The following is a 24979-nucleotide window of genomic DNA, read 5'->3' as shown; positions in this document are numbered from 1 at the left end:
GTTGGCATAACACTCAAAATGGAAGTGTGGCACTCAAAACGGAGCATGTCCAGCTTCCAAAAAGAAGTTCGCAAACTGAAACACTTTCGGGTTTGCAGTGTTTGGGTTCCAAGTTGTGTGAGTACCAAGGCGTTTGAGAACCAAGGTACCACTGTATTATTACTATTACTACTACTACTACTACTACTACTACAGGAAAAGAGGTGGTGCTAGTCCTGTGCACCTTACTTACTTACTGTAGTTTGTTAAAAGTTTGGGGAATTGTGTCTCTGTGAAAGGGAAACTACAGTTCCCATGATTTTTTTTTTTTTAATGTATGGCATGAATCTGCCACACTGTCATATTCATTTCAGTGGAGCTTTTTCCCCAAATAAGGTACTTAAGATCTAAGCATGGAAAGCTACAGGGGAGATGGAAGATGTTGAGAATGGTGAGTTCAACAGGCAGGCAGGCAGGCAGCCAGACACTGGGAATGCAGGATCAGCCCTCAAAAGAAAAGAAATATTCATTAATTCATTTTTACAGTTAAAGCATATTCAATGTCATCTTAATTTGAACAGAACATTTATTTTGTCCTGTGAAATAAAAATAAGCAGCCTCTTATAACGAAGGCATAGGAGTGATTTGTTGTCTTTAGGATTTGGAGAGGAACATATTAACAAAGTTCTTTCCCCCAGCCTTGGAAGTTTCCAGGGAGTTAAGAATACAGAGCTGCAAGCTTGCACAAGCATGGTTTCCGTTTATCTGTCTTGGTTCCCTCCAGCCTTGTGACATATTTAGCAAAGCAAGAGAGTAAAACAAAAACAAACTGAGATCAAATTTAATTAGGAAGCCAATTTGCTCATGTTGTTTTTTGGGGTCAGGGCTGTGCTAAATATCCTTTTATCTTGTCATAATGGGTTGTTTGTATTCCCTGGTGTGAAGTGCACAGAACAATCATTCCACCTTTCCACCACTTTTTTGGGTGAGGAACAGAATTCAGAAACTACGTTCAGAAAGGATGCATTCACAGTATACCTCTAAAGCACATTTAAAATACATTCTCTCCCACAAAGAATTCTGGGCAATGTAGTTTACCCCTCACAGAACTACAGTTCGCAGCAACCCTTAGCAAACTAACACTGCCCAGAATTCGTTGAGGGAAGGAATGTACTTCAAATGTTCTGAAAAGGTATAATGTGGACAGAGTCCAAATGTGCATCCAATCCAGTAGGCTTGTTCCCAAACACAACCCTCTAGCCATAACCCTGTGTTGCTGCTGAACAGGCATTTAATAATATTGTGACGAGTTTGACTTCTAATCCCTATAATCCCAGCAACTGTGAAAATATAAATCAAGATATCTTTCTCATGAAGTGGTCACCTGGAGCATGGGCCATTAGGAGAGCCAATAATAATAATAATAATAATAATAATAATAATAATAATAATAATTTATTATTTATACCCCACCCATCTGGCTGAGTTTCCCCAGCCACTCTGGGCGGCTCCCAATCAGTGTTAAAAACAGTACAGCGTTACATATTAAAAACTTCCCTGAACAGGGCTGCCTTAAGATGTCTTCTGAATGTCAGGTAATTATTTATCTCTTTGACATCTGATGGGAGGGCGTTCCACAGGGCGGGCGCCACTACCGAGAAGGCCCTCTGTCTGGTTCCCTGTAGCCTCACTTCTCGCAATGAGGGAACCGCCAGAAGGCCCTCGGCTCTGGATCTCAGTGTCCGGGCTGAATGATGGGGGTGGAGACGCTCCTTCAGGTATACAGGACCGAGGCCGTTTAGGGCTTTAAAGGTCAGCACCAACACTTTGAATCGTGCTCGGAAACGTACTGGGAGCCAATGCAGATCTCTCAGAACCGGTGTTATGTGGTCCCGGCGGCCACTCCCAGTCACCAGTCTAGCTGCCGCATTCTGGATTAATTGCAGTTTCCGGGTCACCTTCAAAGGTAGCCCCACGTAGAGCGCGTTGCAGTAGTCCAAGCGTGAGATAACTAGAGCATGCACCACTCTGGCGAGACAGTTCGCGGGCAGGTAGGGTCTTAGCCTGCGTACCAGGTGGAGCTGGTAGACAGCTGCCCTGGACACAGAGTTAACCTGTGCCTCCATGGACAGCTGTGAGTCCAAAATGACTCCCAGGCTGCGCACCTGGTCCTTCAGGGGCACAGTTACCCCATTCAAGACCAGGGAATCCCCCACACCAACCCGCTCCCTGTCCCCCAAAAACAGTACTTCTGTCTTGTCAGGGTTCAACCTCAATCTGTTAGCCGCCATCCATCCTCCAACCGCCTCCAGGCACTCACACAGGACCTTCACCGCCTTCACTGGTTCTGATTTAAAGGAGAGGTAGAGCTGGGTGTCATCTGCATACTGATGAACACCCAGTCCAAACCCCCTGATGATCTCTCCCAGCGGCTTCATATAGATATTATGGGGGAGAGGACAGAACCCTGAGGCACCCCACAAGTGAGAGCCCAGGGGTCTGAACACTCATCCCCCACCACCACTTTCTGGACACGGCCCAGGAGGAAGAAGCGGAACCACTGTATGACAGTGCCCCCAGCTCCCAGCCCCTCTAGACGGTCCAGAAGGATGTTAAGGCCCAAGGAAAGGGGCCTCTGTGCCAAAGGGAGTGGGGGTCCTCTTCCCTTTCTTGGATAGTTAGCGGGACAAAAGCCAGAGTTTAGAATTGAAAAGTATGTGTAATGTGTCACCTGGTGGTGGTGGGGGGGAACTATGGGCTGAAGAGGCAGAGAAGAAACCGTGGCTGATTTATGCTTGAATCAAAGCCTGTGGCTACTGGAGAAGCAACACCCTTTTGGGATGTTAATGCTGTGAACACTTCCATCACAGGCTCAGGTTGTATATATGTGTAAATAAGCCATATATCATAAAGACACCACAGTCTCCACTGTGGCTCATTCCCAGAAAGAAACACGAACCCTGGGTAAACACCTGGAACCCCTGGAATCTCGCACCGTTCAGAGACTGGGGTGGCGTGCGACAATATATTGCTTTCATGGTTGCAGGCAATATATTTGTATGTTTCTCAGTTTGTATTGTATTATTTTATGTACTATGGCTTGCCGTTGTTTTATTGATTATAGTTTAGAAATTATTTATTGTAACTTTTCAGTGGATTTCTGTTTAACTTTTATATGTTGATATTATTATTTTATACTACTCTAATAATTGTTGAATGTTACTTTTTGATGTAGGTTGCTTATTTTAAAGTTTTGATTTATTATCACATTTTTCTATGCATTAGACTATTATAAGATGTACATTTTTTGTTCCTTCAGCTTGTAAACCGCCTTGAGTATTGTAAGATAGAAAGACGGTATAAAAATAATAAAAAATGATGACGTTGCTTTCAATATATTGCTTTCTATCCTCCACAGATTCACGCACTCTCGAATGCAACTGTTTATTTATTTATTTTATCCACTGAACTTTGTTTGATGACTTTTGGGGGGGGGCAGATGAAGACATTCCTTTTCTCCCAGGTCTTTTAACAGCTTTTAACATTTTGATATTGCTTTAGAGTCATCTAATTTTAGTCTCTGTTTAAAACTGACAGCAGTTAGGTTTAACTTGCATGCTGGGTGGAGAGGTTTGCATAAGAACGTCCCTAATGGGCCTGACTAAAGGTTCATCTAGTCCAACATTCTGTTCTCGACAGTGACCAAACAGATGCCTTTAGGAAGCCCATAAAGCAAGACAAGAGCAGAAGACCTCACTCCCCAGCAACTGGTATTCAGAGGCACCACCTCTGATACTGGGGGTAGTACAAAGCTAGTAGCCCTTGGTGGCTTTAGATTGTATGTATTTGTCTAAGTCTCCTTTAAAGGCACCATCTGATAGCAACTTATGGCAGCAGGTTCCATAAAGAAATTGCACGCTGTGTGAATATGTGCTTTCTTCTGCCTGCCCAGAATCTCCGGCCAATCGGCAGTGGCGTAGCGTGGGGGGTGCAGGGGGGCCCGGCCGCACCGGGCGCAACATCTGGGGGTTAGGGTTAGGGGGCGCAAATCCACGGGTTAGGGGGCGCAAATTACTTGCCTTGCCCCGGGTGCTGATAACCCACGCTACGCCACTGCCAATCGGGATGACCCTGAGTTCTAGTACTGTATTATGACCTAGGGGGAAAATCTTATATATTGGCCTGTTAATCTCTATCAACCTTCTAAGTGCTAAGAAAGATTTCCCCACACATTTGATATTGGCATGCAAGAATACAGTTGTCTTGGCTGTACCGTTAAAGAATCAACCCTCTGTCCTGTTTACTTTTCTGAAATATGTCGGCATGGGATGTGAATCTGTTCTGCAGCATTACCTTGCATTTCCCACGTTTCCTTCTGAGAACATTTTTATGCTACCATCTGGTGTATTTCTGTTCCAATGGCCCTGGAGATGTTTGAATCAAATTTTAAAAATGGATTTCTCTTCTAAGAAGAATTGGCAGAGGGCATGAAAATGTCAGTGCGATGTAAGATATGTGGCTGCCACCACCGAAAGAGATGTCCTGGCTCAGGTTCTCAGATGTGCTGGCTTAACATGTCACTGGTGCATCTGCTAAACGCTAGTAAAAGTCTGCTGCTAGAATGGCTAAAAAGAGGCAGAACACATTTATATCATAGGGTAGAGGTTCCCAATCTGTGTGTCGTGACATGTTAGTGTGTCAGCTGCAGTGTGTAGGTGTGTCCTGTGAACGCTCCCCACCCCCACCCCAGGGGCTGGAAAAGGGTTAGTTTAACCCCAGGTTGGCTGGTAAAACTGAATCACTGTGTCGCAGAATGATGCATGTCTAAAAGGTGTGTCACCAACATGAAAAATTTGGAAAGCTCTGCCATAGTCTATATCCCTCCAGATTGTCATGGGCCCTGGGGGTGATGGACAGGACAGACCAGAGGAGTGACCTGGGGTGGGGGAATCCAGTGAGCTGGGAAGATACCTACCCAGATCAGAGAAGCTGAGGAAGAAAATCCTGAGGAAGGTCCCAGTGAAAGGCAGGTTTTCATCACCTTGTCCCATCTCCTCACCAGTCTTGCTGTGGTAAGTTGTGCCCACCCCTTTCCCAGAGTTGCAGAGGACGTGATTGTTATGTACTGAAGTTCTCATCCTGGGCCAGCAGGGGGATACTGTAGATAGTTTTCACTCAGGTCCACATATGCAAATAAGGGATTGAAAGTGACGTTCAGTGATTGGATAGTTACAGAAAATGGTTACTGTTGCGTTCTAGTGGAGCTCTATATAAGCAGGCTGGCTGAACCCTTCAGTTCAGTTCTGTTCCGGCCTGTGAATAAACAAGAGCTGTTTGAAGAATTGCTGTGTTGTCTGATATTTTCACCCACAACTTAACAGTGATATTGTTGGATCAACATCTTTGCTTGTGAAGGCATGGGTAGCACCTGCTGTGCCTCTAAAATACATCAAACCTATGTATCTCACTGACCTCAGACTGATGGCCCAGTTATTATTATTATTATTATTATTATTATTATTATTATTATTATTATGCCTTTCATCTGAGGATTCACAGGGTGGTTTACATTAGAAAAATACATATCATAGTCACAAACAAAAACAATAAACACCCACTTCCTGAGTTTCAAAGGCCATAGTTTGTTTAATTAGCCAAAGGCCTGGGACAAGAGAAATGCTTTTTGCCTGGCACCTAAAGATATGTAACAAAGGTGTCAGGCAAGCCTCTCTGGGGCATGTATTCCATAAATGGGGAGCCACCGCAGAAAAGGCCCGTTCTCATGTTGCCACCCTCCAGACCTTGAATAAGGGCCTCAGATGATGATTGCTGGTTCCAGTCTGGTTCATATGGGGAGAGGCTTTTCAACTTTACAGTGACCTCACAGCTGGCACAAGGAATTAGTGGGAAATGAAGTCCTATTGGAGAAGGAAAAAATAATTTTACAATTACTATAGCAGCGCACAGTTTCTCTCTGGAATTTGGTACCACAAGATGAAGTGAATGCCACCAACTTGGATGGCTTTAGAAGCTGCTTAGACAAATTCATGGAGAATAAAGCTATCAATAGCTACAAGACACAATGGCTGTATACTTCAGAGTTGGTATGCCTCTGATTACCAGTTGCTGTGAATTACACATGGGAAGAGTGCTGTTGCACTCAGGTCCCGCTGGCTTGTGGACTTCCCACAGGCATCCAGTTGACTACTATAAGAAAAGGATGCTAGACTAGAGGGGTCTTTGATCTGGTCCAGTAGGGCTCCTCTTTTGTTCCTCTGCTCTACATATCGCTACAGTAGAGTATAGGATAGGGCATAATCACAGCATACCACCCCCATATGCAAATCCTATCCAGGGATGCTGTTAATTAGATGAGGGGGCTGCACGGTATGGGGGGATATTTTTTCTAGTCTCAGACATAGCTGTCAATGTTTCCCTTTTTTCAAGGGAAATTCCCTTATTCCAAATAGGATTCCTCGCAAGAAAAGCTATGGCAGATTGTGCACAGTTAGAGCACATTGGGAAGAACTCTACTGGTGGGAACCTTGAAGACAAAGCACTTTGCACACCTAGCCTGTTGTCAGTGTCCTTAGATTCCCCAGATTTTGCTGAACTACCATAATCCCCAACCAGTATAGCCAAGGGTGAGTGAGAGACGATGGGAATTGTACTGCAACATCTGGGGCCCCGAGGTTGAAGAGTCCTGGGGAAGACACAAGGGAACCTGAGCACATTTCATTCAGTGTATCTGCTTTGGTGAAACTACATAGAATAAGCCAGGCTGTGTGTGAATGTACTATATATTTAAATGCTTGTTTAAGAAAGAATGCCAGTGGGAAATTTTTAAACAAACGAGCATGTTCCTTCTTCCCTTGCCTGTGGGAAACTAAGTTGGGATCTGAGTACTGTGAACAAGTAGTAATAAGATTGCTAATGGGAACTGTGTCTAATCCTATTAGTGGGATTTTTGAATAAAATACACTTTTAAACAACAGTAAATTCCAGCTGATGGATGTTGGCTGTTACATAACCTTGTTTAGTTACAACTCCCCCTTTAAACAAAAAACCTCTGCAGCTACGTAAGGTCAGAGTGATTTCAATAATATAGAAGGGTGGGGAAGTATTTGTTAAGGATTTCCATTTTAAAAAACAAGCACTGCTCCTTGGGTTGCCAACCACAAGAATTTTGTAGGGCTGCAAAAATGAAATAAAGAACATTTTAAAATAAGACATGAACTTCATATAAATGCACTAATATTCTAGTAGCCCTTTGCAGCATATGAAGTGCTTTACTATTATTACATAGTTCACGTATATCTACTCACACATAAACCCCAGTGCATTCAATGGAACTTACTCCCTGGTAAGAGGATAATAGAGCTAGAAGGTTTCTTCAGGGTAATCTAACCCTATCTGCTACAGATGCAGGAAATCCATTTTTACATCAGCTTTGATCATCCACACCATACATTGAAAGCGCACTTTAACATTCATTGTTTCCTCCAAAAGAATCACGGGAACTGTAGCTTGCCCCTTGTAGAGCTTGAAAGCTCTGGTTTAAGCCTAGATGTCTTATGCTGGGTCAAGCTATAGGCACATCTAGGATTGTTCAGTTTGTCTATCTTCCCAAGGAGAAGTTCTCCAAGGCTTCAGCCCATCCTAACTGAAGCCACCCAGTGCATCACTGGTGCAAATGTGAATATAAACAAAGGCTGAATCTTAACACACTACTTCCTGTGGTACATAAGTTCAGTGACCTTGTCCCGCTACTTGGGACAAGGACTCCAAAACAGTTCTGCAAACTTCAAAGAAATTCAACAATGTGCCCATTGCTATTGCTAATAAAAGTAACTTTCCCCATTGCTTCACACTGTGCAGTGTTAGTCAAAAACCATTTAAGGGGGTTTACGATGCCATTGACAAACCACTTAAACCATCAAGCTTGCATTTAAATGGGATTAGATCTGTTGATTGCATGGGTTAGTGGAAGTGCTGTGCATTATTAGTGCCAGTGGTTGGTGGATTGTAACCATAAAACCTTTGCTGGAAATTAAGGTAATCAACCACAGCCTGCTGCTCCAAGGTCAAATCCTGCTTAGCCTGATAGTATAGCATCTAGATCAAGGGAAGTAATAGTGCCACTGTATTCTGCTCTGGTCAGACCTCACCTGGAGTACTGTGTCCAGTTCTGGGCGCCACAGTTCAAGAAGGACACTGACAAACTGGAACGTGTCCAGAGGAGGGCAACCAAAATGGTCAAAGGCCTGGAAACGATGCCTTATGAGGAACGGCTAAGGGAGCTGGGCATGTTTAGTCTTCCATAGCCACAGCAGCTTTGGCATTATGCCAGCCATTGCTCTCAAATATTGCTCTCTGGCTCTCTCTCTCTCCAGACTAGTTTACTAACTCTGTTGCATAACTCCTAACCACAATCCCTAAACTCTAACCTAAAATGCCAGCATTGTCTTTTTAAACTATCTTCTGTGGGGAGGGAGGGAGCCCACTCATTGGCAGGTGAGATTCATCGTTGATCCTTGCTGTTGTCTTAATGAGTCATCCACAGGCCATCACCTCAAAAGGTAATTATCCTGACTTAATTAGTTTTTAACACTTGTTGATTCCCTAGGATGAAAGAGGAGTTTTACACACAGTCTAACACATGCAGGTCTTGATGAGAGTCTAACATGTGGGAACCGGACACACAGTTTTAACACACAAGCCTTAATTATTGGTCCCAGCCACAAACTCATAGCAGTATGGGGTGTTTTTATGTCCTTTGTCACAAACCAGCATATTGCTGTGTACTTTTACATCTGGCTGATCCTTAGGCTAATGAGTTGTCTTTCTGTCATCACTCCCCCCCTTCCTTTCATAATAGTTATTACAAGGAGATTTCCAATATATACTACATATGCATGTTGCTTAATCCTGTCCCAAAACAGACTCTCTCTCTTTTTTAATGTCACAGATGGTTGAAATTCTTGGCTGATTCCAAGACAGCTCAAAGGACAGTTGACCGCCTCCAAAAAGTATTGGGAGGGGGGCGAGGAAATAAATTCTCCAAACAAAATTCCTCTGGAAGCATGTCTATGAAACTGAATGGAAACACATTTTCTTCGGGAAACAGGAGTACCCCCTCCCTACACTGGAGATGGGGAAGGTGGGCTGCTTTTGGGCCAAACAATTGGTTTACAGGCGGAAAGCGGGGAGGGGATAAAGGAAAAAAGCTCAGCCAATAGCGGCTTAGGAAATACTTTTGGCTTCCAGCGCTCATTTGCAACACATTCCTTTTGATCTGACACAGGGAGTGTAAACTGCCCCGTCCGCGAGCCTCCCTCAGCAGCCCACCCTTGGAGCGGGGTGCATGCTGGGAATCGTAGTTCCGCGGTGAGGCCCCGCCAGCTAGCAGCGGGCGGCAGGATCTCTCCGGCGGAGACTACATTGCCCATGGAGCCGGCGGGGACTATATAATCAGCCGCAGAGAGCCCGAGAAGTGCAGTAACCATGTGGATGTGCTGCTGAGCCAGCTCTTGGCTGAGGAGGGTTGGGAGCCGGAGCGGGGGCTAGCGAGCCTCCATCCCTCACGGAGCTCCTCGGCAGGGGCAACAGGGCTTCCTCCGGGAACATGGGATTACAAAGCGGCTCCTAACCCGTTCCAGCTCCAGGGCGAGCCGAGCCCCTTATGCAATCAGGTAAAAGGCAAAAGGCAGCGGGGGGCGGCAGTGACAAGAGACCAGAAGCAGCAGAAGTTGGCTTTTCCCCTCCAGGGGAGGGGGAGGCTCAAAAGCCCAGCCTGGACTCGCCTTAGTTTGCAAGCTTCTCGTTGCAGCCCTTTAGAAACCTCCTCCGGTGGGGGGTGGTTGGTTGTTATTTAAAAATATATATATATTTTTTTGGCTTGCCTTTCTTATTATCAGATCACCCTGATCCTGTTTATACAGGAGGGATTGTGGCTTTGGCGGCGGCGCGGAAAGAAGCAACAGATCAAATAACGCTCCCTTTTCCTTCCTTTCTTGAATCCTAAATCCAGCCCCCCCCCTCCAATCGCCCAAGTTTGCAACTCTTGACAGCGACAGGAAGAAAAAAAAAATGCTGCTTGAATCATGTGGGGAAGTCATCGACCTCTCTTGAAAGGCGGCGTCCCCCGGCTTGTTAAAACTTCATGGCTACTGATGCAGCAAACTGATAAGGAGGCGGGTGTTAGAGCGGGGATCCGAGAGGTGTGATTGTGTGTGTGCGGTTGGGGTTTGGGCGGAAAAAAGGGAGAGACGGGTTAAAACACGGGTGATTCCCAAAGGTCTCGGCAAGATGTTGCGGCTCGACATCCTCTCCCCTTCCGTTTTTAAACTCGCCTTCATTTCTTGGAAACCCTGGCAGATTTTCCCCCCTCGATCTCTGCTGTCGTCTTAAGCGAGAGCCGAGCCTTCTCTAGCCTTCTGTAGGTCTGTTTTTTTGGCAGCAAACTTCTGACTTGTGGGGAACAACACGAGTTCCTAAGTTATTAACTTGATTGCTTTTGCATCAAACAGAGTGGAAGGAAGCTGACACAAATTGGCCCGAGTTAATGTGGGAAGGGCATGTGGAAAGTTGCCTTTTGGAGTTTTAATGGGTTCATTTTTTTCTTCTTTTTTTAAGGTTCTTAAAATTCCTTTCGCTCTAGTTCAGGGCAAGGATTCCAAAACTGTGGTCCGTGGACCACTCATGAACTTCATTCAGATGGTCCACAGCACACCCACATTACAGATTCATATCTGTTTTTAAATTGTATTTTTACGGCTTTGTATGTGTCACGCATTGCATTGTAGTTTGAACTCTGTGGGATCCAAGTTGTGATACATGGTATAAAACAAGCAATAAAAATACCATTAAAAATCATACGGTGTCTAGCACAGTGCATAGCAGTTGCTGCAACAGGCAGAAAAATCATCAAGTGGTCGGCCAAGATCATCCGCAATTTTCAAGTGCCCCATAGGAGGGGAAAGGTTTGGGAAGCACCTGCTTAGAGATTTAGGTGTCTAGTTTTTTTGGGGGGGGTAGGAGGTTCTAATGCTGTGGAAGTCTGTCAGAATGATGCCTTCTTGGGAAAAGCAAACAAAACACCCAGGTTGTGTTCACACATGCAGTAGTCCATGGTGCAGTTCTCCTGTGGAGGTAGCTGAACAGTTGGGTACATGCAGTGTGCAGGAACAGAATGTTTGACGAAAAGGAGATATGTGTAGTCTTTAAGAGACCTGTTCCCTACACCTGCACCTGTTGGCAATGAATGAAACAATAGGTAAAATGAGAAATAATTTGTCAGGTGGTGGAGTGTTTAATGTAGTGTTTAGTTTTTATTAATGAGGGTGCTGGAACTGGATACAAAATTCCAAATGCAGCACCACCATATATTTACATAAGGGCATTATGATACTGACGATTTTATTCTCAGTCCTTTTATTAATAATAGCAAGGAATTGACCATGTTTACTGCCACAGCACACCTTGATATTTTAGGTTGAAAGTGGTCTATAGATGTTTAAATAATACTTTCACTGAGCTTGCCACCAAGACCCCAAGATTTCTTTCCTGGAAAATTGCAGATGGATACCATCTGCATGTGTACATGCTTGTGTGCGCTTAATATATAACATACCTAAGTTTGTGACTGAGAGTGTGCATTACTTTATAGTTGCTTATATAAAACACCATTTGCTGTTCTATTGCCCATTCAGCCAGCATGAAGTAATTCATTTAGAGCTCTTTGCATCTGTATAATTTGGTGTCATCTTGGCTATATTACTGTTCACCCTGACTCAGATTAAATAGCATTGGTACCAGTACAGATCCTTGCTGGGGCACCACAGTATACATTCCTGCAGTGCAATTATTGTCCACTTAATGCTTTATGATCTGTTGCTTGTTTGTTTTGACCAGTTGCTGATGCATAAGTGTACCTATCTTATCTAGTGACTGCCACTTCACCTTTAGTGACAGACTTTTTGACAGCCTAAGTATGCGCTGTACAAGACCATCCAGTCAACCTGTTTATCACACTTAAATCTAAAAGACTAGTGATACAGGACTTCCCTTTGCCCAAGGCATGCTGATTCTTCCTTAGCAAAGCGTTTCTCTCTCCCACCAATCAGTATTTCAGAATTCCATCTTTAATACTTCTTTCTGCTATTTTACCTAGCTGTTAGGCACCACAACACTTCATTTGTCAAAATTAATTCCAGAATGGAACCAGGAAACGGCAGGCCTCTTGGGCTGTCTTCCAGTCTGTAGGTAAAGAGACTGATGTTTGTAGCGATGATATTCCATTGCACTTTATAGCTGTTGTACAGTTTGTTGCAATAGGTAACACATCTGCACAACAACCCTATGAGTGTGGGTGTTCCATTTTAAAGATGAGCAAGTTGAGGTTGAGGGAATTGCTGTGATCATCTCCCCTTTATTGTTGTTCGTAAGGCTTATTAAAGGGTGTCTCCATATATTCCAAGTATCCCTAAAATTGCTTGGATGATGGGGAGAAGTAGAGAAAAACTTCAATTTAAGCAAAGCCAATATTTGCATGCATGGATTTTAATGCTGATCAATATTCCACTTTAATCATTTGTAAATGTAATATTCTCTCTCTCCCCGCCTTCACTTTTTAGATCCTTGTGATAGGTGGAATAAGCTTCTCTTCCAAGAGTGGAGTCTACTTTCAGTGACCTTGCTAGATCTGTAGGCTGCACATTCAAATCAATGGGATATTGACTTGGTCAGTACTGCATCCTACCCGTTATTAATACAATCCTGTGCATGTCAATTCAGAAGGAAGCCCCATTGAGTTCACTGTCTGAATTCATTACAATGAAGTCTCTAGCTGTTGATCACATTATGCTAAAAGATTGAACTATCACAAAGCAGGTTGAGTATAATGATAAAGGCTCGATTTCAACAGTCACATTATCGTGTTTGGTATAAAATGAGGTAGCTTCCTTTGCAATTAGGAGTGGACAAGCATAGCCACTTTCTGTGGTGCCCTCTACATGTTGCTGGACTACAGCTCCCAGCAGCCCTCACCACTGGCCATGCTGGCTGGGGCTGATAGGAGATGGAGTCCCATGACATCTGTAGGAAGCACCATGTTGGCTCTTGCTGTACTAGAAGATGCATGTTAGGTGAAACTGGTGTACGTCGCATCTTTCTTTCATTTTCAGGAGGAGAGGGAAAATGCTATATTTGCACCACAGTGGGGCTCTGAAAAGGTTGCATGTGCCATACCATTTAGGGCACTGTTCAGATTTCAAGGTGCTACCCTTGGGGGTGGGCAGAAGTAGGCTGCTGGGCGGATTCAACAACTGACTTGACTTAATGGAGAGTTGGAGATGGTGGAGAGCAATTCTCGCTGAGAGTTCCTCTGTCACCTGCAAGCTGAGTCAGTGTTACGTTATTTTCCAAAGTGCTTCACGCACATTATATTGTTGTTGTTGTTTAGTTGTGTCCGACTCTTCATGACCCCATGGACCAGAGCACGCCAGGCACTCCTGTCTTCCACTGCCTCCCGTAGCTTGTTCAGACTCATGCTGGTAGCTTCAAGAACACTGTCCAACCATCTCGTTCTCTGTCGTCCCCTTCTCCTTGTGCCCTCCATCTTTCCCAGCATCAGGGTCTTTTCCAGGGAGTCTTCTGTTCTCATGAGGTGGCCAAAGTATTGGAGCCTCAGCTTCAGGATCTGTCCTTCCAGTGAGCACTCAGGGCTGATTTCCTTAAGAATGGATAGGTTTGATCTTCTTGCAGTCCATGGGACTCTGAAGAGTCTTCTCCAGCACCATAATTCAAAAGCATTAATTCTTCGGTGATCAGCCTTCTTTATGGTCCAGCTCTCACTTCCATACATCACTACTGGGAAAAACCATAGCTTTAAATATACGGACCTTTGTCGGCAAGGTGATGTCTCTGCTTTTTAAGATGCTGTCTAGTTTTGTCATTGCTTTTCTCCCAAGAAGCAACCCTGGAAGGTAGGTCTTGCTTCCATGTAAGGCAAATGAGTCTGTGGTCCCATAATACAGATGGGGAGCTGAAAGGTAGCAATTTCCTGGCAGCTACCTGGTAAGTTCACAGGGTTAAAGTGATCCCTAGGTACATTGTATCAGATAAATTCAAAAAGAACTATTAAAGTTGTATCTCGGCTGGGCAAAGAGGCTGTTACTTTGAATATTGCTAGTACTTCTGAATTGCTGTTTTTCCTTTTTGAATCCTCCCTCAGCCCTCACCCTCCATGGTGCCTTTTTAAGAATGTACAGTCTTGTGCTAGGATAGGCCTCTTTAACAGTCATTTGAGAGTGCATTGTCCCTTCTCTCAAGCTTTTAAGAATACTTGATACATAAGTTAAAGGATGCATTATATAAACACACATGAATGTTGTTTCAGATTTGGCTGCAGATGGTCTTAAATGGTCAAAAGATGGGCAGTTGCAGCTGGCTAGTTCTGAGGGTCTTGGTAACTAGTCTAACAGTCTAAATATTTAGTTGTTTCCTGGACTACAATAACTGGGCCTGAGGAGGGAAAAAAGCCACATACTTCTCAATTGTGTGTTCTTTAGCTTCCTGTTGACTTCTTTTTAAAGACTAATCAGGCACTGCTCAGAATATTTTGCTGCCGGAGCCAGAAAGCACACAAAAAAGTTCCCACCTGTAACAGGAAAAATAATAATCAATATACTAATACTACACTAAATTGATCAGTGTATTACTCCTCTAATAGTTCCCCAACATTTACAGCAGTATGCTGCCTAGTGAGAAAACTGGTACTACTGGTAATTGTTAGAGACTTTTATTTTTGTCTGGATGTTAGGAACGTGGGAAGCTTCCTTCTACAGAGTCAGACTACAGATCCCTTTCGCCTAGTTTCGGCTACACCGATTGGCAGCAGCTATCTCAGGCAGGGGTCTATCCCAGGCCAAACTGGAGATGCCAAGGCCTGGATTGAACTGGGACTGCCACCTTCTACATGCAAAGCATGGACACCCAGTGTGGTTAGGTGAGAAACATAAATCCGGTCATTACAAACGTCCTGAGGCTCATAGGTGATGCTCTTGTAATTGTAGCAGGAGACAGACAGTTAGGTGGTAGCTACCATGCTGAATTCTCACGTAGACATGGACAGCATGAAAGCCCTGGAAGTGGATATCGTCAACAGGTTAATGGAGCAACAAGTACATCAGGTGTTTCTCCTCTGCTGAAATCTCATTGGTGAGGTATAAACGGGAGAGTGAAGGTGCAATAAAAGCAGGAAATTAGGATGCGTCTGAGGAGGCAAGTGGAGCTTTGAGACGGATACAGCTTTTTATCCACTTCAGCTGAGCAAGCTTGGCTTAGGACTTTGTATGGAGTCCTAGCTAAAAGCCAAGGGTCTCCACAAAAGAAAAGCAACGAATCCTAAGCCATTAGATTTGTCCAGGTTTGCTTAAGAGGTGTTCCCTCAGGTTGACAGTGGGCCTTGAGGGCAATTGCTTTCCTACCTGGGTGCCTGAGAAGCTAGACTAACTGTTATGTATCTTCTGTAATCAGTTTTTTCAGCTCTGTGAGGAGCCCTCCCACTCTGCTCTGAGTGAAAGTGTAGGCTGTACTTCTTTTTTCAAGGCACACTTGTATTGGCAAGAATTGTAGATTCGTGCCCGGCAATTGGATTTGCAACAGTTAATAAACCAGAGAGAGGAGTTAAGTGCTTGGGATTTGGATAGCATATAGCTGAAACTGTATATAGATAGAGCTGTTTCAATTAGTTATCCAAAGCCATGAATAGGCACCCCTTTTTGCCACTGCAAGGTAGCCCACTTAATATTTTCTCCTAGCATCCCATCTTCCTCTTTGTCCAGTCACTCATGAGTTGGGAGACAGGTTTGTTGTTTCTGGGCAGAGGTAATGTTCCTGAATGCCCTGCCTCTATCAGTTGTAGTGTGGGTTGTGCCAGGGAAACTTGAGGCAAATGTTCCCACTCTCTCAGGACGATGGGGAGATAGATGCTTAATGGGACTTCCGTGTTCTGAGGGCATATAGTAATGGATGCCTTTAGTAAAGTGATTTGATTTTTCAACGCACGTTTCAGCTCCTCTTGTGGCATCCTATTGCACAGTCTGAGAAATGCTGATTGAGAGTCTTGGTGAGGTTGCTGTACAGTCAGATGAGCTAATTTGAGATGGGTAGCTTTGCCAAACTGAAGTCTTCTGCACACCAGAAATTACATCCAAGATGGCATTCTTTTTGGCTGCTGGACAAGGCAACTAATTACTCTGCTTGCTTGAATGCCAAGCCTATCATAGAAGAATACAACTTGGTGTATACCTGCCATTCTTCTTGGCAACCTCGGGGGGGAAACTGAACTGGAGCAATCTGTTCTGGTATTCATTCCATGATAAAACCTTAGGGTGCGTTAGATGGAGAGAGTGCATGTGGCTGACCCACAACTATCAATGGTGAAGAATCAGTTAGCCTCACTCATAACCCTTGCAGCTGGCAAAGGGTGCAGTATCACAGACAATAAATCGACAACGTCGACAAGGGCTTCTTTTGTTTCTGTTTGTGGGTGAGCTGGGTTTAATCTGACCTGGATCTCAGCCTTGGAACTCCTCTTTTGACTCATTTTCCCACTGCTACTGAGCATATACAAAGTGTCTTTCTCTCCCTGCTGAGTAATGCCATGACTAGTCCCCTTGCATGTTGGAATTGCCCGTTCAGCTAGCTTAAACTCTAGGTAAAAGGTAAAGGGACCCCTGACCATTAGGTCCAGTCATGACCGACTTTGGGGTTGCGGCGCTCATCTCGCTTTATTGGCTGAGGCAGCCGGTGTACAGCTTCCGGGTCATGTGGCCAGCATGACTAAGCCGCTTCTGGCGAACCAGAGCAGTGCACGGAAACGCCATTTACCTTCCCGCTGGAGCGGTACCTTTTTATCTACTTGCACTTTGACGTGCTTTCGAACTGCTAGATTGGCAGGAGCAGGGACCGAGCAACGGGAGCTTACCCCGTTGCGGGGATTGAACCGCCGACCTTCTGATTGGCAAGTCCTAGGCTCTGTGGTTTAACCCACAGCGCCACCCACGTCCCTCTAGGTACCGCCACCTTTATTTGTTTCTAAAGCATCACAGTGAATGGGAAGGATGATGTTGTCTCCATTTCAAAGTGAAACGCAGCTGGGCATGGGAAGGCTTTGAGAATGTCTGAGGTATATTTCCCACCCTCCCTGGAATCCCTTTACGGACAGTTATAGCTGAACTAACTTTCCCGGCAGTGTGTGTTTGCTGGAACGCATTTGCTGTGCCACAAGATGAGCTAAAGCGTGCCTTGGAAAAAGTAAGGTACCACCTTGAGCATTCCGCCAGCTGCACCAGAGAGAGCCCCTGTGTAGCATCACTCTTCTCTTATGCCAATAGATAAGAAGTATACTTGTGCCTGGACTGGAGGCTCCAGCTGGCGCAAAATTCTGTGGCTAGATTTTTGATGGGGACAGACTAGTGCTAGCACAGAACACTGGGGCTCAAAACTTCGCACTGGCTGCCACTTGTACACTACTGGGGCAGGCTCAAGGTTCTTGTATGGCCCTTAACAATTGGGGTCCAGGATACTCAATGACTGCCCAGTCCCTTATATTCCCAGCCTGATCCCTGAAATCTTCAGGTGAATGACTGTTAGTGGTCCCATGTGGCTTAGATGCATGGCTCGTATCCCACCAGGAGCTGCACATTTAGTATTGTGGGCTCAAATTTATGGAACTGACTTCCAGTTAAGTTGCAACTTCCTCCGTGCAGAACTTCTGTGGCCTGCTGAAAACTCTTTAAATATTCCAGCAAGCATTTTAATTGAAGTGTGGGTTTATAGTTTCAACTGCCATTTGCTTTTTGTACTGTATCCTTGTAAATCACACAGGGGTGACTGCAGTTAAGTGGTACATAGATTGTTTAAATAGATAAAAGAAATACATCATGCAAAGGATGACTGCACGCGATATTTTTTGACTGCTGCCTGTGTTAAAGGTGCAGGGGACTCTGAGGCATCACCACTGTACAGAAAGCATAGTCCTCCTTCAGAGCCTTAACTGCCCTGAGAAAAGATGGGTAGGGTGCCAGATGATGATAATAAATGGATTACTCCACAGTGGTAAGGGACGTGGGTGGCGCTGTGGGTTAAACCACAGAGCCTAGGACTTGCCAATCAGAAGGTCGCGGTTGAATCCCTGCAACGGGGTGAGCTCCTGTTGCTCGGTCCCTGCTCCTGCCAACCTAGCAGTTCAAAAGCACATCAAAGTGCAAGTAGATAAATAGGTACCACTCCAGCAGGAAGGTAAACGGCATTTCTGTGTGCTGCTCTGGTTCGCCAGAAGCGGCTTAGTCATGCTGGCCACATGACCCGGAAGCTGTACGCCGGCTCCCTCGGCCAATAAAGCGAGATGAGCGCCGCAACCCCAGAGTCAGTCATGACTGGACCTAATGGTCAGGGGTCCCTTTACCTTTTACCACAGTGGTAAGAAAGATGTCTGCTCGTTTTTCTTGGACCAAGTTGAGAAAAGGCTTGTGTGAGAGCATATGATTAAAGAGTTCATCCAGCCACCCCACCAATGCACTACAAGGGATCACAAGATAAATGCTGGTTTTAGGGGGCAGAAAGCTCCAGTTTCTACGAAGGTTGACATGCAGCACCTGAGTACTTGGCAAAATGCTTGGGAGCACATCTCTGAATGATTGGGTTGATCGTGGAAGCTGCTGGTAGCAAGAGTACTATTTCGTTTATACTGGATGACAGTTCTCTTATTATTCCAGGCATGGCTTCTCTGTTCTGAAAGCTAATCTTCAGGTATTGACAAGCTTGCAAGTTCTAAATAAGGAATTGTCCCTGTGACTACAAAATGTGCATTATCTTGACTCCTGTTTTCTGCTTAGTCGGTGGTGTCTGTGGCTGAGACTCACAGGTACTGACAATTAGTGCTGGAGCACATGCTAAAAATACTTGGTGTGGCAAGGCGTTATGTACGCTGAACTTCTCGTCATAAAAAAACTTGTTAACTACAGAAAAAGTTGGACTGAGGGGAAAAGATTCAATGTGTGGGGAGCAAAACCAGTGTTAGTTCTAGTAGTGAGGCTACGCAAAGCAGCTCACCAATTTTTTAAAAGTAATCTTTGTTTTATAACTTAAATGTTTGTTTAAATGACTTAAATTATAGGACTTCGGAGCACCTAAGGCAGGTCTGCACCCTTGCTTCATCATGTATGATAGTCTACTGGGGCTCAGTAGCCAAGCTTTGGGTTTTGCTTCTTCATTTTTAAAAGATGCCACACAAAAATTCCCACCACAGAAAGATGTCACACAAAAATCCCTCTTGGAACTGGGCAGGCTCTCTTAAGGAGCTAATGAGTAGGGTGCACCATATAAAACACACACAAAAGGTGTTGGGTTATCTTTACTTCTCAGTTTTTGAAAAGCTTTTTCTTTTCCTTGTGTGTGAATCTGTGGGCTGCATTTTTACCACACCTTGTTTAAAAGATAGATGTGCCGTCGGGGCCCAACAACAGTTTTGTGTGCTTCAAGGTTGGGCCAGGACCTGTACCACTAGTTGTCTATCTCTGGCCTAAACCAAGCAACCTGCCGCATGCAAGAGATGAAAAACTCTTGTCAGAATGGGGTCCCTCAGGTTTCAGATACCCTATCTGAAGATGGGTACTTATGTTTTCAGTGAAAGAGATTGTATTAAGATTTCTGTTTGTATGAGGTTAGGACCCAAAGACAGAGGACTGCATAGCTTCTATGCCTTGAGACTGAGTTTGGCCTAGCGGGAGAAGAGTGAGTATCCTGGTTGGGAGCAGTGGGACGACGCCCTTTGTATATCTCTGAGGGGCAGGCAGCTGAAAATGATTTGAGATTCTAGGACTCTTCGTTTGCTTTGCTTTCTGGTAGCTTTAGATTTGGACACATCTGGTTCACTGAGTGAATCAAGGGATGAAGGGAAGTAAAATCTATCAGTTTGTGAACATTTGTGCTGGGTTCTAAAATGTGTCCTTTCTTTCTGATTTGCTAAAAGGTGCTGGGGAGAAAAGCCAATCTAGCTGGTTAGATCCTGTCCATGGAATCTCTCTGGTGCTGGCATACATTTGAATGAGTAAAATTATTGGCAGGGATATTGGCACAAACTTTCAGCTGGTATATCCCTATAAATCTTCCATTTGGCAGTCAGCTGGCTCATGAAGACATACCTGTTTAAACAAGCATTCTCCTGATCTTAACCTTGTGATCTAATTGCTGTTTTATCTGCTTTCTTATGTTGTTTTAATAGACTTGTTTTATTAGACCTCTTAATTATGGCTGTTTTAAATGTTTTGATGAAATTTCATTGTGTGTAGATATGTTTTTGTAATTGGTTTTACACTTGTAAGCCTGAAGTTTATTGTAATTAAGCTGTTTTAAGAATTTGTGCTGCTGCATGCTGGGACTGCTAGGCTTAAGCACCCTGAGGATGTGTTGCAGTTGCATTGAGGTTATTTACCTAAGCGTGCTTGCATGCATGACTTCAGTGAGCCTACAAGCCAACATGTTGTGCAAGTTACTTTTGCAGGCAGTGTTTCTTTCTGGGGGGGATGCAGGGGTATGCATACCCCTAAACATTTTGTGAATCTAAGTTTGGTCTCATTGAGGGGCAATATTTCAATATGAGTAGGAAAATGAGAGTACCCCTAAACATTTTTTTCTTAAGAAAAAAGCACTGTTTGCAGGTAATGTACGGCAAGAGTGATGGCTCTCATCCCTGCCAACAAATAGCTCATGAAAGGCAGAGAACCTTATGAATTGAAGATCATGGGTTATTGCATAAAAATAGGATTGCTGTTGCATCAGTGCAGGTTTAATGTTATAAAATTGGTGTTTAAGTGGAATGTTTTTATATGCCAGATTAGAATTGCTAGCACACAATAACATGAGCTGAAAAGCAAGCCATTTATAGCAGATAAAGCAGTGTTGCATTTTTTTTAATCCCAGATTGCACTGTGTAAGCTGAATCTGCTCATATTGGATTGCAAAAAAAGGCTCTGTTTGGGCCTCCTGAATTGTAATAGCAGTTCTCTTTTGTTCACTGCAGGGCAGATCCCTGTTATTTGGAGTTGAGAGGGACACACACGAAATTACAGAAGTGTTCTCTTTTTCCTGAAAGCCATCTGTGCGATATGACTGCTTCCTTTGCCTGGGTGAAGTATCAATCAAGGCATGGACAAGTGTATCTTACGAAAGTTAGGGGTCTGTCTCCCTTAATGTGGAATATATTGCAAGGGAAGGCACCTAACATTTGGGATCCTGTATTAGCATTTGCATGCATTCAGATCATATTCCTCAATGTACACTACTGTAATCTATCCTATCAAGTGCTATGTGGACTTGAGCCCAAAGTCTTTAAAAACTCTTTTGATGCTCAGCTAGGCCTCTCCCAGTAAGTTGTACTGTGAAACTTGGGTCTGAGGCGTCATAAGGGATCCTCCAATTGTGCCTGGCCTTGGTAGCCAACTATGGCTAGTAACTAATGCGGCTGGGGTTTCTTTTTTCATGCTTCCCAGAGGCAAAATAAGCATGTTCCTCTTCTGGCTTCTTGAAAACCTGTTACACTTTGCAAAGAGCTGAGCCTCATTGCAAAATGCCGTTACACAATATCCTTGCATGATCAATGAAGGGTGCTCTATCAACATTAGAAATCTCATTTCAGATCGGGAGAACTCAGCCCTGTATCCGATACTGCCTGGTTCAAAGGAGACTGGTCTGTACAAAACTGGGTTGAAGAAGGGCTTGCTTCTCCACTAGCAAGTGCCACGCTCTACCTCTCACAACTGTGGCTTGTGAAACCTTTGTGTCGTTCTGGTTAGTTAGGAAGAAGTCAAGAAAAATTGCTGTGTGACAGATTGTGCAGTCGCTTCACACTTGAAGGGGCAGCTACTGCTTTTTAAATGGGCTTAAACTGTTGGGAGAAAAGTTTTGTATGTACTGCATAGAGTGCTGAATGGAGTCCTGCCTCACCTACCTGCTAGAGATTGTGCCTTCATTATCAGTGCTGCCCACAAACAGACTTTGAAGCATTTTAGCACTAACTCCTTCCTCCTATAACTAAGGTCTTTTCTTATTTAAGGGCCGTCCCCTGAGAAAATGAGTCTGTGGGGAGGTATTACATAGAACTTCTAGTCAACTTCTCAGGACTTCACTTGGTTCAGGAGAGTTAACACTTGTGTATCAATAAGTGTAAAAAAAAAAAAGAGAGAGAGGCTGTTTCTTTTAAAATGTGGTTGTTTTTTGTGGAGTGTTATTGGGTTGTTTTTATTTTGATTATATACATTGTGGTTTTATATTTTGATTTTGTTCTGTAAACCGCCCTGAGACTTCCGGGGGTAGGGTGTTATATAAATTCAATCAATAAAATAATAATAATAACAATAAAGTCCATCCTTATATCCCTTAAATACAATGCCCTGTCTTCAACAGGTGAAACAAATAAAAAAACGTTGGGTCCATTTTAGAGCTGCAACAGAGAATGCCTTTCTCCTTATTCCCATTGACAAGACCTCAGAAAACTCAGGGTCACCCCATGAAATTAGCTGTAGGTTTAGGACTGGTAATTTATTCACACAGGACCCTATTAACTTAGGGTCCTCGCTTCCACAAGATGGTAGCTTACTAGCTCAGATAGCTTTGAGATAGGAAAAGACCAGTTAATAACTATCAGCCATGCTAGTTGTATGTAATGTTGACATTCAAATGCAGTGTATCCCTTAGTACCAGATGCTTTGAGGGTGAGGAAGCAGAGATGGCCGCCATGGAGGCATTTGATTGGCCAATGTCAGGAGAATGCTGGTCTTGAGGATCTGGCAAGACAAACCTGCTGTTAATTCTTTTAAAAATTATTACTTCCCCTGACCCAGTCAGAATTGTAATAATTGCATCTGGACAGAAGGCAAGCAATGAATAGGTTTATATATTTTATGTTTTAAGTATCAAATTCTGTAGCACCGGTTGGGAGCCTGGTGCCCTGCAGATCAGACCCAACCATCATAGCTAGTGATCAGGAATGATGGGAATTGTAATGCAACGACATATGCAAGGCACTGGGTTCTCCACCCCTGTCCCACAGAGACAAAAGCCACACCATTTAAAGCCATGTGGTGTGAAAGTGAGGAAGGGGCAAAGAAATGCATACCAGCCCTTTCCCAATGCATTATGTTGAGTCATGAGACCCCTTTTTGTCTAGAATGTGTTGCTGGATGGCTGGAACTAGAAGATTGTTGTTTATCTTTTAAAACCAAATATACATGTTGGTTCATATTAGCATTTTGAATTGTAAATACAGTAACTTTGAAAGCTAATTTGTGGTGCTTTCAGGGAAGATATCTCTCACAAAGGCTTTTAACCGTAACTGTATGTATCTGCAAGCAAAAAAACCAAAACAACAACCTACCTCTAACTGATCATGTTGAGGACCAAGTTGTCGGTATGTGTGCATATCAAGGGTATTGTGGAAGATATATTAAGAAATGATGTGGATTGACAAACTTTAACTGTAGATTAAGGACTGTTACGTGCCTTAAAGTTTAACATTCACTGATGTTGTAATGTGGCTCAAACAAGAATGCGATGTGGTACACAGAATTTCCTAAAAGCCGCAGCCCCTTGCACTGTATATTTGTGCAGAGAAATGCATGAATCTCTGCTGTAAGCTTTGAAGCAGCCTTAGTGAACAAGGTTAAAAGCTGTCTCCCTTTGAAGATGCCTTTTATAGAACCATACATATGACTTAATATAAAGATTAGCAAGAACCTCATTTTATCTTTTCCTGAGTGAAGGTATTATGTGAGTCTGCATTCAGAACTGTCAAGCAGAATGGAAACTTTTAAAAAAACCTATATCTAGGTATGGTGAATAGTAGAATTACTTCACCATTTTAAGTCATGGCATGGAAGGCATCTGGTGCAATACTTCATCATTATTATTATTATTATTATTATTATTATTATTATACTTATTAAAAAATTGTAAGAAATTCTCTTAAGTAGATTACAAAAAACAAAACAAAAAAACCATGTGGAATTTACTCTGTCCTGTATCACAACATTCTCATTATGGCATTTTATATGCACGGTGCATTTCATCCAAGTATGGCCAAAGAGTATGTACATTGCAGGCTTATAAACTGTCCATCGTTTTAATGCAACTCTGGAATTCAGCCAAGAATTTGACAATTCAAATCTAGGTTGGACAGGCAGGGCTTAGTGGAATCAGACACTTGGCTACTTTTCTTGGGCTCTGTGCCTTTAGAGTTGGCTTCAAGAGCTCATTTGGAATTTGTCTTCTGTGACCTAAAATAACCTGTTAGATCCTTTGGTTATTGTTAATACAGTAAAGATTAAATGGAGTATAATTCATTGAAGTTGTCCCATTGGTGCAAGGACTTCCACCTCTGCTGTGGAACTTCCTCTCCCTGTCACTCCCACATTTCCCCACAAATCTGTTCTGTGGTTTCCTCCTCAGGCCCCCTAGATCAGATGAGGGGCAAGTAGAGGGAGTTCTGTTGTTCGGGCAGAAGTCTTTGCTCTAATTCATGGGTAGGCAAACGAAGGCCCAAGGGCCGGATCCGGCCCAATCGCCTTCTAAATCCGGCCCGCGGACGGTCTGGGAATCAGCGTGTTTTTATATGAGTAGAATCTGTGCTTTTATTGAAAATGCATCTCTGGGTTATTTGTTGGGCATAGGAATTCGTTCATTTTCTTCTTCGTTCATTTTTTTCTTCTTTTTTTTCTGGCCCCCCCCACAAGGTCTGAGGGACAGTGGACTGGCCCCCTGCTGAAAAAGTTTGCTGACCCCTGGTCTAAATGGATGCTTTCACTGAATACAACCTATTGGGAATGGACATCAGGAGCTTAGCAAACATAATCAGAAATAAACCCATTTTTGAGTTAACTCCCCCCCCCCGGTTAAATTTATTTAGGGTCAAGTGCAAGTTGCTGAAATGTTGGAGAAT

At 43.7% G+C, this 24979-nt stretch overlaps 1 protein-coding gene across 8 annotated transcripts in view; it reads left to right on the top strand.

Annotated features, from left to right (window-relative positions):
• Positions 1 to 9437: 9437 nt before the first annotated feature.
• The window catches only part of ITPR1 (inositol 1,4,5-trisphosphate receptor type 1), a 213411-nt gene continuing 197869 nt past the window's right edge, over positions 9438 to 24979 (top strand). For 2 of the 8 annotated variants that reach the window (XM_053378132.1, XM_053378129.1), the window contains exon 1: positions 9440 to 9671. The gene's annotated coding sequence lies outside the window, so the exon portion shown is untranslated. Of the gene's footprint in view, positions 9672 to 12614; positions 12722 to 24979 lie in introns of all 8 variants that reach the window. The other 6 variants (XM_053378131.1, XM_053378135.1, XM_053378130.1 and 3 more) reach the window with 5 other exon arrangements.

Source organism: Podarcis raffonei, chromosome 2 (assembly GCF_027172205.1).
Source record: "Podarcis raffonei isolate rPodRaf1 chromosome 2, rPodRaf1.pri, whole genome shotgun sequence".
NCBI lineage: Eukaryota > Metazoa > Chordata > Lepidosauria > Squamata > Lacertidae > Podarcis > Podarcis raffonei.
The sequence above is the reverse complement of the archived record's forward strand: the minus strand, read 5'-3'. Positions and strand labels throughout refer to the sequence as shown.